This window comes from Chanodichthys erythropterus, chromosome 6, assembly GCF_024489055.1.
Source record: "Chanodichthys erythropterus isolate Z2021 chromosome 6, ASM2448905v1, whole genome shotgun sequence".
NCBI lineage: Eukaryota > Metazoa > Chordata > Actinopteri > Cypriniformes > Xenocyprididae > Chanodichthys > Chanodichthys erythropterus.
Genome location: NC_090226.1, coordinates 30,687,539 through 30,701,995, shown reverse-complemented (window position 1 = coordinate 30,701,995; position 14,457 = coordinate 30,687,539). Strand labels below are relative to the sequence as shown.

Here is a 14,457-nt window from a genome sequence, read left to right as displayed (position 1 = left end):
CTGTCTGCTTGCTCCTTTCTCCAATTGATTTAGGATGTATTATGAGAGACTTCAGTTGTCACGGATCCAGGAAAGGTGGAGGCACATTAACTATGCTTCTGCTGCTGTAACATGAAACTAGCTGTTCCATTGCTTTTCTCTTGCCATGCAATTCTAGCAAGGAGTAGCATTTCTATGCTCTAGAAAATAAAGGCACAATCTTAGGCTCAGCAAAGAACCTTCTAAGAACCGTTTTTCACAGGTTGTTGAGTTTAATACAGTATATGGTTATTTAGATAGTTTATAGTTGGATCGTTCTTGAATAGCTCATCCAAAAATCATTTACTCATCTTCATGTCATTCCAAACTGTATGTTTTTTTCTTTCTTCTGTAGAATACAATATGAGATGTTTAGCAGATGTTAATGCTGCACTTTGATGTACAACAATTGCAAACAGTAACCAGGGGCTGTCCATCTCCAAAAATGGACCAAAACAACATAATAATAAAAGGCAACATAAAAGTACTCTGCATGACTCATGCGCTATATTATTATTATTATTATTATTATTACAAACCCGATTCCAAAAAAGTTTGGACACTGTACAAATTGTGAATAAAAACAGAATGCAATGATGTGGAAGTTTCAAATTTCAATATTTTATTCAGAATACAACATAGATGACATATCAAATGAAAATGTATCATTTTAAGGGAAAAATAAGATGATTTTAAATTTCATGGCATCAACACATCTCAAAAAAGTTGGGACACGGCCATGTTTACCACTGTGTGGCATCCCCTCTTTTTTTTATAACAGTCTGCAAACGTCTGGGGACTGAGGAGACAAGTTGCTCAAGTTTAAGAATAGGAATGTTGTCCCATTCTTGTTTAATACAGGCTTCTAGTTGCTCAACTGTCTTAGGTCTCCAAATGTTTTCTATGGGTGAAAGATCTGGACTGCAGTCTGGCCATTTCAGTACCCGGATCCTTCTTCTACGCATCCATGATGTTGTAATTGATGCAGTATGTGGTCTGGCATTGTCATGTTGGAAAATGCAAGGTCTTCCCTGAAAGAGACGACGTCTGGATGGGAGCATATGTTGTTCTAGAACTTGGATATACCTTTCAGCATTGATGGTGCCTTTCCAGATGTGTAAGCTGCCCATGCCACACGCACTCATGCAACCCCATACCATCAGAGATGCAGGCTTCTGAACTGAGCGCTGATAACAACTTGGGTTGTCCTTGTCCTCTTTAGTCCGGATGACATGGCGTCCCAGTTTTCCAAAAAGAACTTCAAATTTTGATTCGTCTGACCACAGAACAGATTTCCACTTTGCCACAGTCCATTTTAAATGAGCCTTGGCCCAGAGAAAACGCCTGCGCTTCTGGATCATGTTTAGATATGGCTTTTTTTTTTGACATATAGAGTTTTAGCCGGCAATGGCGAATGGCACGGTGGATTGTGTTTAGTTTCATTGTCATATATATCATATGTGTCATATACTTTTTGAAGTGTACAATTTCGGAGGGGAATGGAATTTCAGTGGAGGGACAGCAATTCCATATTTCATTTAAAATATTTTAATTTGAAGATTTTGAAGATGAACAAAATTCTTATGGGTTTGGAATTACATGAGGGTAAATGATGACATAATATCCATTTTTTCACAAGCATTAAGATTTCACTTAAATATTTTTCACCCTGTTAGCAACTGTTATGGCTGGGTTGCAAATAAAGTTGAAAGCAGGATCTATTAGCAGCAGTAATGGTTTTATTTAGCATAGAACTCGGGAGTCATGGAAAAAGAACAACTCATCTTAACATAACGTAGAATGGACAACTGAACAAAGGAAACCGAGGACTTAAATACACAGAGGTAAATGAGGGAACTAAATGAACCACAGGTGAACATAGTTAACTGGCACACAAGAGGAAACTAGGTCAACTTATAATGGCAAGGAACACAGGCAAACAGAACAGAACCAAAACATATTCATATTCAACCCCAGTATTTACACTCAGGGAACCACTTGGTCTCAGATGTAAAAGTACTGCGATCCAGCAGTGGGAGCACGCACCCCCTCTCCTTTTAAATGTGGACCTCACATCCCCCAGTTTTTACAAATTACAAATTAATGCCCGAGGACTCTTTTCCAGCTCTTTCCTGAGCTATATTCAATGCAGAACACTGTGAATGGATACCGTTGCTGCAGTTGCTAGGAGAAGCCTGCTCAGGCTTGGTGTTGTCACAAGGGCCTCACTGTCTTATCATTCACAGTAAGCACGTGGAAAAGGGGATATAAAAGAAAGAGACATTCTAAGGAAAGAACAAATGTCTTTAATTTCAGGCTTACATAGACCTCTTACAACCTAGAGGCAAAATTCAGTGGGTGCAATAATTTCTGTTTAGCTGTCCCTTTCACGCCCTTTGCAAACAAAACCAACATAGGATTTTTATTCACCTGCACAAATATCAATGTTTTCCCTCTGAGTGAGCTCTCAGGCCTGACATAAAAAGGAAGCTTTATTGAGATGTAATTAATTTGCTTGTATTTAAAGGGGATTTGTGTCCTCTCATTGGGAGACAGGCTTTAAACAGCATTATAATCAACAAAGACTTACTAAGAGGCTGAAAGATGCAAAGCCTCCTCAAGTAACAATGGAATCAGGTTGAAATAAGCTTATGCTCACTAAGAGCCAATCCATATTTGGAGCAGCGTTCCGTGAATGGTAGAGTGGTGTTTAATAGTATGAATGAGATCTGAATTAGGATTTATTCATCACTGAATGCTCTCCTTTAATTATAGAATGCCTCTCAGTACATTAAGGGTGGAATTGGGCTTCATATATCTTGATTCTCTGGTGAAATGTTTCTTAAGGCAGTCAATATGTGTCAGTATGACTGTGATTATTCAGACAACACAGACACAAATGAACCTGTCACAAATTCCCTGTGTTTGGACTCATATGGACCGTTTGCTCATTCCACACCCGAATGTTACAGAACCAATTAAACGTTAAACAATACAGGCAATCTCTAAAATTGTGAATAAACAAATAGCAAACTGTAAAGTACAGTATAGCATAGCATAGTATTGGTAGATTAGGGCAGTGCAGTGCAGTCAATAGACATTCAGTGCTCAGCGTAAACAAGTACACCAAATTTGAAAAGTAACATTTTAAACAATATCTCAATGAACACAAGGGGCCCTATCTTGCACCCAGCGCAATTGTCTTTGTACACCGACGCATGTGTCATTCCTATTTTGCACCCGCGCAAAGCGCGCTTTTCCCTCCACAGAAGCAGGTCGCTAAACTAGTGAATGAACTTGCGCTCCCTGGGCGGTTCAGCGCAAAAAAGGAGGCGTGTTCCGGCGCAAACAATCCCTGGTGCTATTTTGCTGTTCCATTAAACAATTGCGCCACTGACCAGAAAAAACCTAGTCTAAAGTCAGTGGCGCGTTGCGCGTTGTTCATTATGCTATTTTAAGGGCGCATGCTTGACCATAATGTATAGCGTGCACAACGCGCATACACTTTGCTCATGTAATCTACACAGATGCAACAGTTATTTTTGCAAATCATATGTTACACTAAAAAAATATTAACACATGAGAGGACGGAAATCATTGTGGTGTGCCACGAAGATGTGAAAAAACCTGTTTAACCGACGCTATTGTGGGTGGGTTTCTCCCATCCCCATACAACACAACTTCTCTGTCTTTCACTGCTCTTACAAGAACATCAGTCTCCTCGGCTGTGAACCGCTCCTGGCGTGCGCCTGGTAAATACGCCATAATAATAGCAATCCATAATGGAACTTGCGCACCTGCTTTTAAAGGGAATGTTGGATGACGCTCTGATTGGTTTATTTCACGTTACGCCAAACCACACCTATGAATAATGAAGCTACTTCAGACCAACCCATTTTAGATTTGCGCCAGGCGCAAGAGCCATTTATCCCGCCGGGAAAATAGCAACAGCGCCGAGTCCCGCCCACAAAGTTACCTGCGCTTCGTGCTTTGACACTTGCGTTTCAGATCGTTAAAATAGGGCCCAAGATGTTGACAAGACTAAGTTTAATATAACATCTGTTTAACTTATAACATGAAAGTAAGGTTAATAATATAACTTAGAGAACACAATTTTCAGTTTTACTCAAATTAGGGTGGTGCAAAAATGAGTACACTCCACTGAAAGTCTCTGAAGCAAAGCTAAATTTTAGACTACAAATGTCTAATTTAACAAGAATTCAACCACAGGTGAGTCTAATTACACAAGTGTCCAGCAGTCAGTTGACTATAAAAGGGTGTTAAAACCCCTTCCCATTTCATGCTGTCAGCAATGGCACCACATGGAAGAGAAATGTCACAAGACCTGAGAAAGAAAATAATTTCTTTACACCAGAAAGGTGAAGGCTACAAGAAGATCAGCAAAGCTTTACTTATCAGTCAGAATACTGTAGCAAAAGTGGTACAAAAATGGAACTGCAACCATCTCAGAGACGTCCAGGTCGTCCATGGAAGTCAACACCTTGACAGGAGCATCTTCTGATGAGAAGGGTTGAAGAAAATCTGCATGCAAGTTCACTGCAGTTATCTACAGAAGCAGAAAGCCAAACTGGGGTGACTATTTCCTGTGACACAATACAGTGTACACTGCAGAGGAATGGCATGTATGGGTGCCGTCCACGAAAGAAGCCTCTAAAGCCCAGGCACAAAAAAGCCCACCTAGAGTTTGCCAGGACCCGTGCTGACAAAGATGAAGACTACTGGGACTCTATACTCTGGAGTGATGAGACCAAGATAAAGCTTTTTGGAACTGATGTCTTCAAAACTGTATTGCGTCGCAAAGGTGAGGAATACAAAGAAAAATGAATGGTGCCTACAGTGAACCACGGTGGTGTCAGTGTCCTTATGTGGGGCTGCACGAGTGCTGCTGGTGTCGGGGAGCTGCATTTCATTGACGGCTTCATGAATTCACACATGTACTGCTCTATACTCCAACTCCAACCATGTACTGCTCTATACTCTATGTCGCCAACTTATTCATTCCATGCCTAGAAGACTTGGTGCTGTCATTAAAAATCATGGAGGTCATACAAAGTACTAGATGTAGTAGTTTTTGTTGTGGGGTGTACATTTTTGCATTACTCTAATTTGAGTAAAACTGAAAATGTTGTTCTCTAAGTTATATTATTAACCTTACTTTCATGTTATAAGTTAAACAGATGTTATATTACTTAGTTGTTGTACTTAGTACAACATTTCAGAAATTGTTTTTGTGTTCATTGAGATATTGTTTAAAATGTTACTTTTCAAAGGGGGTGTACTCATTTACGCTGAGCACTGTAAATGAGAGGAGACAAACCACTATTTAAAAAAAAAAAAATGATTAGTAGAAATCGCAATGCTTGGCAAATGTAGGAATGGAAACCTTTCATCTAAAGGGTTAATCAGCTTTTTGATAGGAACAACACTGGATAGTTACAGTCTAGAATGCACAATTGTTTGCTGGACCAGTGAACTGCCTTGACTTATAATGCAGTATAGTGCAAGGTGCAGTACAGTAGTATAAATATTATATGTGTGAATATTTATGTTCCTATAGTATAGTATAGTATAGTATAGTATACTATAGTATAGTGAGGCTATGGGGTAGTGTAGATATTTTGAAGAATGTTTCAATAGTTTTTGTCCACATAATTAATAAAATGAATGGGGCCCAAAACAACATAGGACCCTATTGACTTACATTGTCAAAATGACTTACTTTTTTTTTTTTTTTTTTTCAAAATATGCTCCTTTGAGGAAAGAAAGTCATACACAACACTGCACTATAGAGAATATGCCTTACTATTAATGTTTATGTAGAAACAATATCTGGCACTTTGAAATCAAAGTTATAGCTGCAATGACAGCACTTCCATTGAAAGGTATTACAGTAAAAATGAAACGATAAAATATGAAAAACAATGGGAAAATAATACATCACAGTACAGCACAGAAAGGTTCAGTAAAAAGTACAATACAGTAAAATGTAGTAGTATAGTATACTATAGTATAGGATAGCACTATACAAATGTTTGTATTTTTTTTTAATTTTTTTTACAGAAAAGAATGCTACAGTTTAAACCTGTTAATTGGTTAACTGTAAGATACCTTACCATATATTGTGAAATATTATAAGTTTAACATTGTATTATTACAGTGAAATTACATATGATGCAGTCAAATGGATGTTTTTTTAGACATAAAGATGATGAATTATTACCACAATATTTCATGGTGAAAAACAGTACAAGGATATTCCCATAAGTCTCTGCGTGCACACACAACATATAAATTATGTTTTATAAAAATAACTGTTTATTCTTATTTTGGTTTTAAGTAATGCATGCTAGGAATTATATTGTGTTTATTGTTGCATTTTATGTTGTTAAGTTTTAGTTTCTATTGTTTCTATCCATTGTATTATTATGGTGGCTATCAGTACATATTAAAGTAAAAGGCAGATTTTGATTGTTTTAGTATTGGTATATTAATATTATATCTGTTAAGATTCCTGTTTCGTGTTTCCGTGTTGTGTCTTAGGACTCTTATTTTAAAGGATAAGTTAACTTCAGATTTCAAATTTCCTGATAATTTACTCACACCCATGTCATCCAAGATGTTTATGTCTTTCTTTCTTCAGTCGAAAAGAAATTAATTTTTTTGAGGATAACATTCCAGGATTTTTAGTGAACTTCAACAGTTACCAACAGGTTGAAGGTCCAAACTGCAATTTCAGTGCAGCTTCAAAAGGCTCTACAAAATCCCAGATGAAGAATAAGGGTCTTAACTAGCAAAACGATCGGTCATTTTCTTAAAAGAAAATTCAACCACACATGCTCGTCTTGCACTAGTTCTGCAATACGACACGCATTACGTAATCATGTTGGAAAGGCCAAAGCAAGTGTCAAAGCAAAGACTAAGCCTGTATCTTAATGTGCATATTATCTGTCCTAAATACTATGTGACATTAGTAATATTCAATACTATTTAGGACAGATAGGGTGGATAGTATGCACATTGAGGTGCAGGGTAAGTCAAACGGCCTTTACAAAAAACAAACAAAAAAAAATTGTTGGATGATTTTGAAGATGGAGGATGTTTAGAGAGTTTTTCGCCTTACCGTGGTACTTCCACCTACATCATGCGTGACTAGGCATGTGATGGTATCAAATTTTCATGTTGCGATTAATTGATGGAGCTTTTATCACAGTATACGGTATTATCACGATATTAAAATAAGTTGCAAAACCATTTTTTTTGTCATAGTTTAACAGGTTTAAGAACTCTTTTTGTAATAAAACAAAAACAACTCTGACTGAAATTTTCAAACCGATTAAAATGCAAAAGAAATAGGCTATAAAGAACAACAGATAACACTTTATTTAATGCATTAACTAAGATAGAACAATAGCTACATTTGTTACAGAACGTATTATTTTTTGTTAATGTTAGTTTAGAAACACAACTGATAATTGTTAGATTTATCTCAGGTCCATTAAAGAAGTTATTTTGATTTTAGTAATGTTATTAAATAGTAACTAAGAAATTAACATTAATTAATAATAATTAATACTTTAAAAGTATTTTTATTGTCAGTTTAGTGATAATGAATTAACATGTTAACTAATGAAGCTGTATGTTTTCAAAGTTTTACTGAACAATAACAAATAATCAGAACATTTCTAATCATTAGGGCATGTTGTAGTACAGATTAAAATATAAAAATGTTTAGGTTTGAAAATAAATATCCTTTTAAGTCTTTTTTAAGTATTCAGTATTTGGTGCTGTGATGAACAACACTGAGATTACAAAAAATGAATGGCTGTTTGAAGCATTTTTAAAAATTCACTAGAGCAGTTACTTTGTTTGCACGGTTTCCTTGGTAACAGCTGCATGCTGCTGTCAGAGAGTGAACACGCACTTTCATTCAGCTCGTCTCCTTCACTGGTTCCGCCATGTGCTTCTCATGCACGTTGGGATTGTTTACATCTGAGCGCGTGTCTTTTTGACGCAGAATACAGCGGTGTTGTGCATTTTATACGATTGATGGGTAAAGTATTCTTAATTGCCTTATAAAAAATTAATAATTGATAATAAATTATTATTTACGGTATTCTGAAGTGCCGACGATTACAATATCGTGCATATTCATTATCGCGATTTATCGCATTACCGAATATCGGCACAAGTCTATGCGTGACTTTTCCAACGTGATTATGTAATGCGTGGTGCATCGCATAGCAGAGCAAGACGAGCACTTGTGGTTATAAAGTATATAATTTTTTTTTTTTTTTTAGAAAATGACCAATCATTTCACTAGATAAGACCCTTATTCCTCGTCTGGGATCGTGTAGAGCTCTTTGAAGCTGCACTGAAACTGAAATTTGGACCTTCAACCCATTGATAGCCGTTGAAGTCCACTATATGGAGAAAAAAAAGATATAAACATCTTGGATGACATGGGGGTGAATAAATGATGAGGAAATTTGAATTCTGAATTAATCCTTTAATATGTACTTTGGGTTCTCATGGCCCCTGTAGGCGTTTCTCAATGTCAAGGAAGGATCCTCGGAAGCCAGAATTTTGAGGATGCTACGTCATCGACATCCGTCGAAGGACTGTTCCAATGTCCAGGATCCTCGGAATTTCAAACAAGGACTGATTCCTTCGTTCGAAAAATATCCCTTATACAGGAAAGGATGCATAGGCGTTTCTCAATGTCAAGGATACTTTCTTGGCAGGACTGGTCCTTCCAAGTAGGCGAGGCTCCTCTTTAGCATTCAGAGAACACGTAAATGGAACAGACTAGCAAGTGCACGTCATTGCGTCATTACCCCCCGGTAAACAGCTGCTTGTTTTCTACACGGAGATGCCTCCATTTGTTCCTTGGTCCCTTGTCAATTTTAAGACAATTTTAATTATTGCTTATGTAACCATCTGTGAGTGAACATAAGCCGAGTCATTGCCAGAAGTGGCACAGATCTCTATAGCCAGAGTTGGGCCAGTTCCCATTCAGTCGGTCACGTTCGACGTACGTCGGACAGACCGACGAATAGGAATCTCGCTAGAGAGGCCAATCTACTTCGAGTGTAACTAAAACGAGCCAATGCACATTGGCATGCAATCATATGCATCAGCTGCTCGCCTCGCAGCGCGGGTATATAATGAGCAGCAGGTGCGTTGCATCTTCAGCTTTTCGCTTCGGAGCCGAACGGTGTTTGTTCCTGTTCTCTGCAAGCGAGTGTCTGCTAGAAGACGAGTCAAGCTTTTTGGTTGAACTTCTCTTTTTTTCAGAGTGCGGGCGAACAGCACAGCAGCGGGGTCGAAGTCCTCTCTTTGTCTGTTTTTGTTTCGTTTGCCGTTTTTGAGCAAATAGCTGTTTGACAGCGTCAGAAGGCTGTTCTCACGGCCGGTACGGTGCGCTTTTGAGCGCTGAAAAGCCGTTTTTACGGCTGGTAAGAGTGAGCGCCTTCAAGGAGAGAGAAAGCACATGACAGGCTGCATACAATCCCTGTCTGTGTTGCGGTGGCCGTTCCCCTGCGTGCTTCAGCACTTCTAAAAGAGTAAAGTCCCTGAAAGAGCTTACACAAGTAGATTCGCGTCTTTTTAAAGACGACATCCTACTTGTGTTTCTGGATGCGATCGTTCCTGTCCTCACTGACGGCCACGATCACCGTTTCGCATGTCTGGGCGCGTGCTGAAATGATGTTCGTGGGTGTTCATGTTTTCATATGAGAACATGATCACGTCGACACGCCGGTCGTGACTCTTCTTTCTCCGGGAAGCTTGAGTCCCCTCTGTTGTTGGCCAGCTGCCGCTTGTGTGTAAAAGCACAGCCGAGGGTCTGCCCGACACTCTGGGAGACCGCGGAGATCAGCGAGAGCAAACCTCTCGCTCCTCTGCGTGTCGTGTGCTGTCGAGCTGCCGGGCTGCAGCGCGGGTTGTCAGGGCAACCCAGCGCTCGCTCGGCGCTCTAGATGCGCGGTTCCCTTGCGTAATGTCCATTGTAGCGCCCTCTCAGGTGCACCAGAAGAGGTCTACTTTGCTGATTTGGCTTGGGTGACATGAGGTTGAGTGGTTCCTTCGGGGAACCAACCCCCTAGGGCCCCTCCCTCTCTAGCGCATTGCAAGCTGTGCAGTTTCTGGATTGGATTGCTGGTCCTTTTCATAGGGGAACCTAGCATTTCATTCATAGCTCCGGCTGAGGGACAGACGTCGATTGCAGCATCGGAGAGAGTGCTGTTATGCTCTGGAAATGAGGGTGACGCTGCCCACTGTAATGGTGTGTGCTTATGCTGACTCAGATTCAGAGTTTACAGCCATGCTTTCCTGGGTCTTCCAGATGTGCATGGAAAACTTGGCAGTATGGGGGTATATTGGTGCCATAAATATGGAATGCCAAAGGTGCCAATCTGCATAAGTTTTTCCTCTCTCACTACCCTCTTGGATGGGGTGGCTGTACACAGACCACACCCACCCTGCATGTGAGGCCAAGGCACTCTTTTTGCATGAGGGTAGTTCTGTGCTGGGGTTGAGCTGCGCTTGTTGACTAACCGTGATCAAAGTCACGGCGCAGGCCCTCAGCCAGACGATGTCCACCTCCGTGGTCCAGAAGTGCCCCCTGGCTTACCTTGTGAGGTGTGAGAGGTTGTCAAGCTAAATGCTTTCTCAATGCTCCCATCTTACGAGGTGGCCTTTCGGTGACACTGTCGAGGACTGAGCCCAGCGGTTCTCCTCAGTTAGTAGCGGATCGGGGAGCTTCCCATGACAAACCATTGAGTTCCTCTTGGGCCGCCCCTCAGTCTGCTCGTCGCCAAGGGTGTCGTCCCCTGCAAGAAACTCCGGCCCAGCAGGCTCTGCTGTATCCATTGCGGGGAGATGACGCCTCCCGTCTCTGCAGCTGTTTAACTGGTTGGTGAGAATCACCCCTGAGACGGGCGACCCAGAGATGGGTGGGGCTGCTCTTCCACCCCTGGAGGAGGGCCAGGTGGTAAATCCTTTATTGGGTTTGTTTCTGTTCCGCCACTGACCCAAGAGGCAGCGGTACCCAAATTTTAAAGAGCAGTTCCTCCATTTCCAGGTCTGAAGAGGGTTTGGAGAGCAGTGGGAGGAGAAAAACCTCACCACTCTCATCCCCCTCTTCTGTCGCCAGCGGACAGCAGCGAGCAGCGGGCAGCCAAAGCCTCGACTGCTCCCTCTGTCCATCCGTGGAGCCAGGTAAGTGTTGCCTAGCTCACTGTGAAGCCGCTTCGGGCCGCCTCACAAAGAGAGCCCCCCGAGCCGTGTCCCTGTGTTCCACCTCGCTGCCCTGCTGCGGGTACACCGGTGGTCCCTTTGGTCCTGCTTGTACGGTCTCTGCGAGCCGGGTTAGCGCTCCCCAGTCCGTCTCGCTGGCTCCTTCGGACCATCAGGGTCGGCTTGCGATTCAGTTCGCCCGGCTTCCCCCCCCAAGTTCAGGGACGTCCTCTTCACTACAGTGAAAGATGCCGATGCCCCTGTCCTGCGTGCGGAGATCGCAGTCCTACTGGTGAAGGACGCGATAGAGCCGGTCCCTCCAGCCGATTTGAGGTCGGGGTTCTACAGCCCCTACTTCATTGTACCCAAGAAAAGCGGTGGGTTACGACTGATCTTGGACCTGCGAGTTTTGAATCGGAGCCTCCACAAGCTACCATTCAAAATGCTCACGCAGAAACGCATTTTCGAGTGCATCCGTCCCCGAGATTGGTTTGCAGCGATTGACCTGAAGGACGCGTACTTCCATGTTTCAATTCTTCCGCGACACAGGCCATTCCTGAGATTCGCATTCGAAGGTCGAGCATATCAGTACAGAGTCCTACCCTTCGGGCTGGCCCTGTCTCCCCGCGTCTTCACGAAAGTCGTGGAGGGAGCCCTTGTTCCCATGAGAGAACAGGGTGTTCGCATTCTCAACTATCTCGACGACTGGCTCATTCTAGCACAGTCCCGGGATCAGTTGTGCAAACACAGGGATTTGGTGCTCAGACACCTCAGCCAGTTGGGGCTTCAGGTCAACTGGGAAAAGAGCAAACTCGCCCCGGTGCAGAGGATCTCTTTTCTCGGTATGGAGTTGGATTCGGTCGAGCAGATAGCACGCCTCACAGAGGAACGTGCTCGGTCAGTGTTGAACTGCCTGAATACATTCAATGGCAGGACAGCGGTCCCACTGAAGTTCTTTCAGAGGCTCCTGGGGCATATGGCAGCTGCTGCGGCTGTAACACCGCTCGGTCTGCTTCATATGAGACCGCTTCAGCACTGGCTTCACGGCCGAGTCCCGAGATGGGCGTGGCAGCGCGGCACATTCCGGGTGCCAATCACTCAGGAGTGCCGCCGAACCTTCAGTCCGTGGTCGGACCCCTTGTTTCTTCGGGCAGGAGTGCCCCTAGAACAGGTGTCCCGGCATGCTGTGGTGTTCACAGATGCTTCTGCAACCGGCTGGGGTGCCACGTAATACGGGCATGCAGTCTCAGGGGTTTGGACGGGACCCCATCTGCATTGGCACATCAATTGCCTCGAGTTGCTGGCAGTACGCCTTGCTCTGAGCCGCCTCAAAGGCCTGCTTCAGGGCAAGCATGTACTGGTCCGTATGGACAACACTGCGACCGTTGCGTACATCAAACGTCAAGGTGGTCTACGCTCCCGTCGCATGTCGCAACTCGCCCGCCATCTCCTCCTGTGGAGTCGGAAGCATCTGAGGTCGCTTCGCGCCATTCATGTTCCGGTGTGCTCAACCGTGTGGCCGACGAGCTATCACGAGCTGCGCTGCCAGGAGAGTGGCGACTCCACCCCCAGGTGGTTCAGCTGATCTGGAGAGAATTCGGAGAGGCTCAGGTAGACCTGTTTGCCTCACCAGAAACCTCCCACTGCCAGTTGTTTTACTCTCTGACCGAGGGGACACTCGGGACAGATGCACTGGCTCACAGCTGGCCCCGGGGCCTGCGCAAATATGCGTTTCCCCCAGTGAGCCTACTTGCACAGACCCTGTGCAAAGTCAGGGAGGACGAGGAGCAGGTCTTGTTAGTTGCGCCTTACTGGCCCAACCGGACCTGGTTCCCAGAACTCTCACTCCTCGCGACAGCCCCTCCCTGGTCCATCCCTCTGAGGGAAGACCTTCTTTCTCAGAGACGGGGCACTCTTTGGCACCCGCGTCCAGACCTCTGGAAACTCCATGTCTGGTCCCTTGGACGGGATGCGGAGGTTCTAGGTGACTTACCCCCTGAGGTACTTAACACCATCACTTCGGCACGTGCACTGTCTACGAGACGTGCTTACGCCTCAAAGTGGAACCTGTTCGTCGAGTGGTGCTCTTCTCGCCGGGAAGACCCCCGAAGATGCTCGACCAGAGTCGTGCTTTCCTTCTTGCAGTAGGGTTGGAGCGTAGGCTGTCCCCCCTCCACCCTCAAAGTCCATACTGCTGCTATATCCGCTTACCACGACCACTTAGATGGCAAATCTGTTGGTCAGCACGACCTGGTCATCAGGTTCCTTAGGGGGGCGAGACGGTTAAATCCTTCTCGTCCCCTCTCCATACCCTCTTGGGACCTCACTCTGGTGCTGAGAGCACTTCAGATTGCTCCCTTTGAGCCTTTGCTGTCAGCAGACTTAAAGATTCTGTCTATGAAGACTTTGCTGCTGGTGGCATTGGCCTCCATCAAGAGGGTAGGGGACCTGCAGTCATTTTCGGTCGACGAATCGTGCCTGGAGTTCGGGCCGGGTGATAGCCACGTGGTACTAAGACCCCGGCCTGGCTATGTGCCCAAGGTTCCTACCACTCCCTTCAGGGACCAGGTGGTGAACCTGCAAGCGCTGCCCTCGGAGGAGGCAGACCCAGCCCTGGCTTTACTCTGTCCAGTCCGCGCTTTGCGACTGTACATAGACAGAACCTAAAGCCTCAGGACCTCAGACCAGCTCTTGTCTGTTATGGAGGCCAGCAGAAGGGAAAGGCTGTCTCCAAGCAGAGGATGGCCCACTGGATAGTGGATGCCATCGCCCTGGCTTACCAAGCTCAGGGCATGCCCTGCCCGCTCAGGTTGCATGCTCACTCCACGAGAGGTGTCGCATCCTCCTGGGCGCTGGCTCGTGGCGCCTCGCTGACAGACATTTGTAGAGCTGTGGGCTGGGCGACACCTAACACGTTCGCTAGATACTATAGCCTTCGTGTCGAGCCGGTCTCCTCCCATGTTCTCGCCACAGGTCAGAGGCACGGAGAGGCCCCGGCTTAGTGTCGGCTTGCTGCGCTACATGCGCTTCTTTTCTCCAGAGACCCTGTCGGGTCCTCCGATATCCCTTCGGCAGCCGACGTGGCGGAGCGTCTGGCGCCAGGCCTATACTCCGTTGTATCCTTGAGAACCGGGTTTAGGCTGGGTTCCATATGTGTGACCCTACGGGGATCCCATATGGTTG

General features: G+C 44.4%; 1 protein-coding gene across 1 annotated transcript in view; it reads right to left on the bottom strand.

Annotated features, from left to right (window-relative positions):
- The window catches only part of si:ch211-236d3.4 (protein FAM107B), a 52,499-nt gene that overhangs the window by 21,722 nt on the left and 16,320 nt on the right, over window positions 1-14,457 (bottom strand). The gene's annotated exons all lie outside the window — the stretch shown is intronic.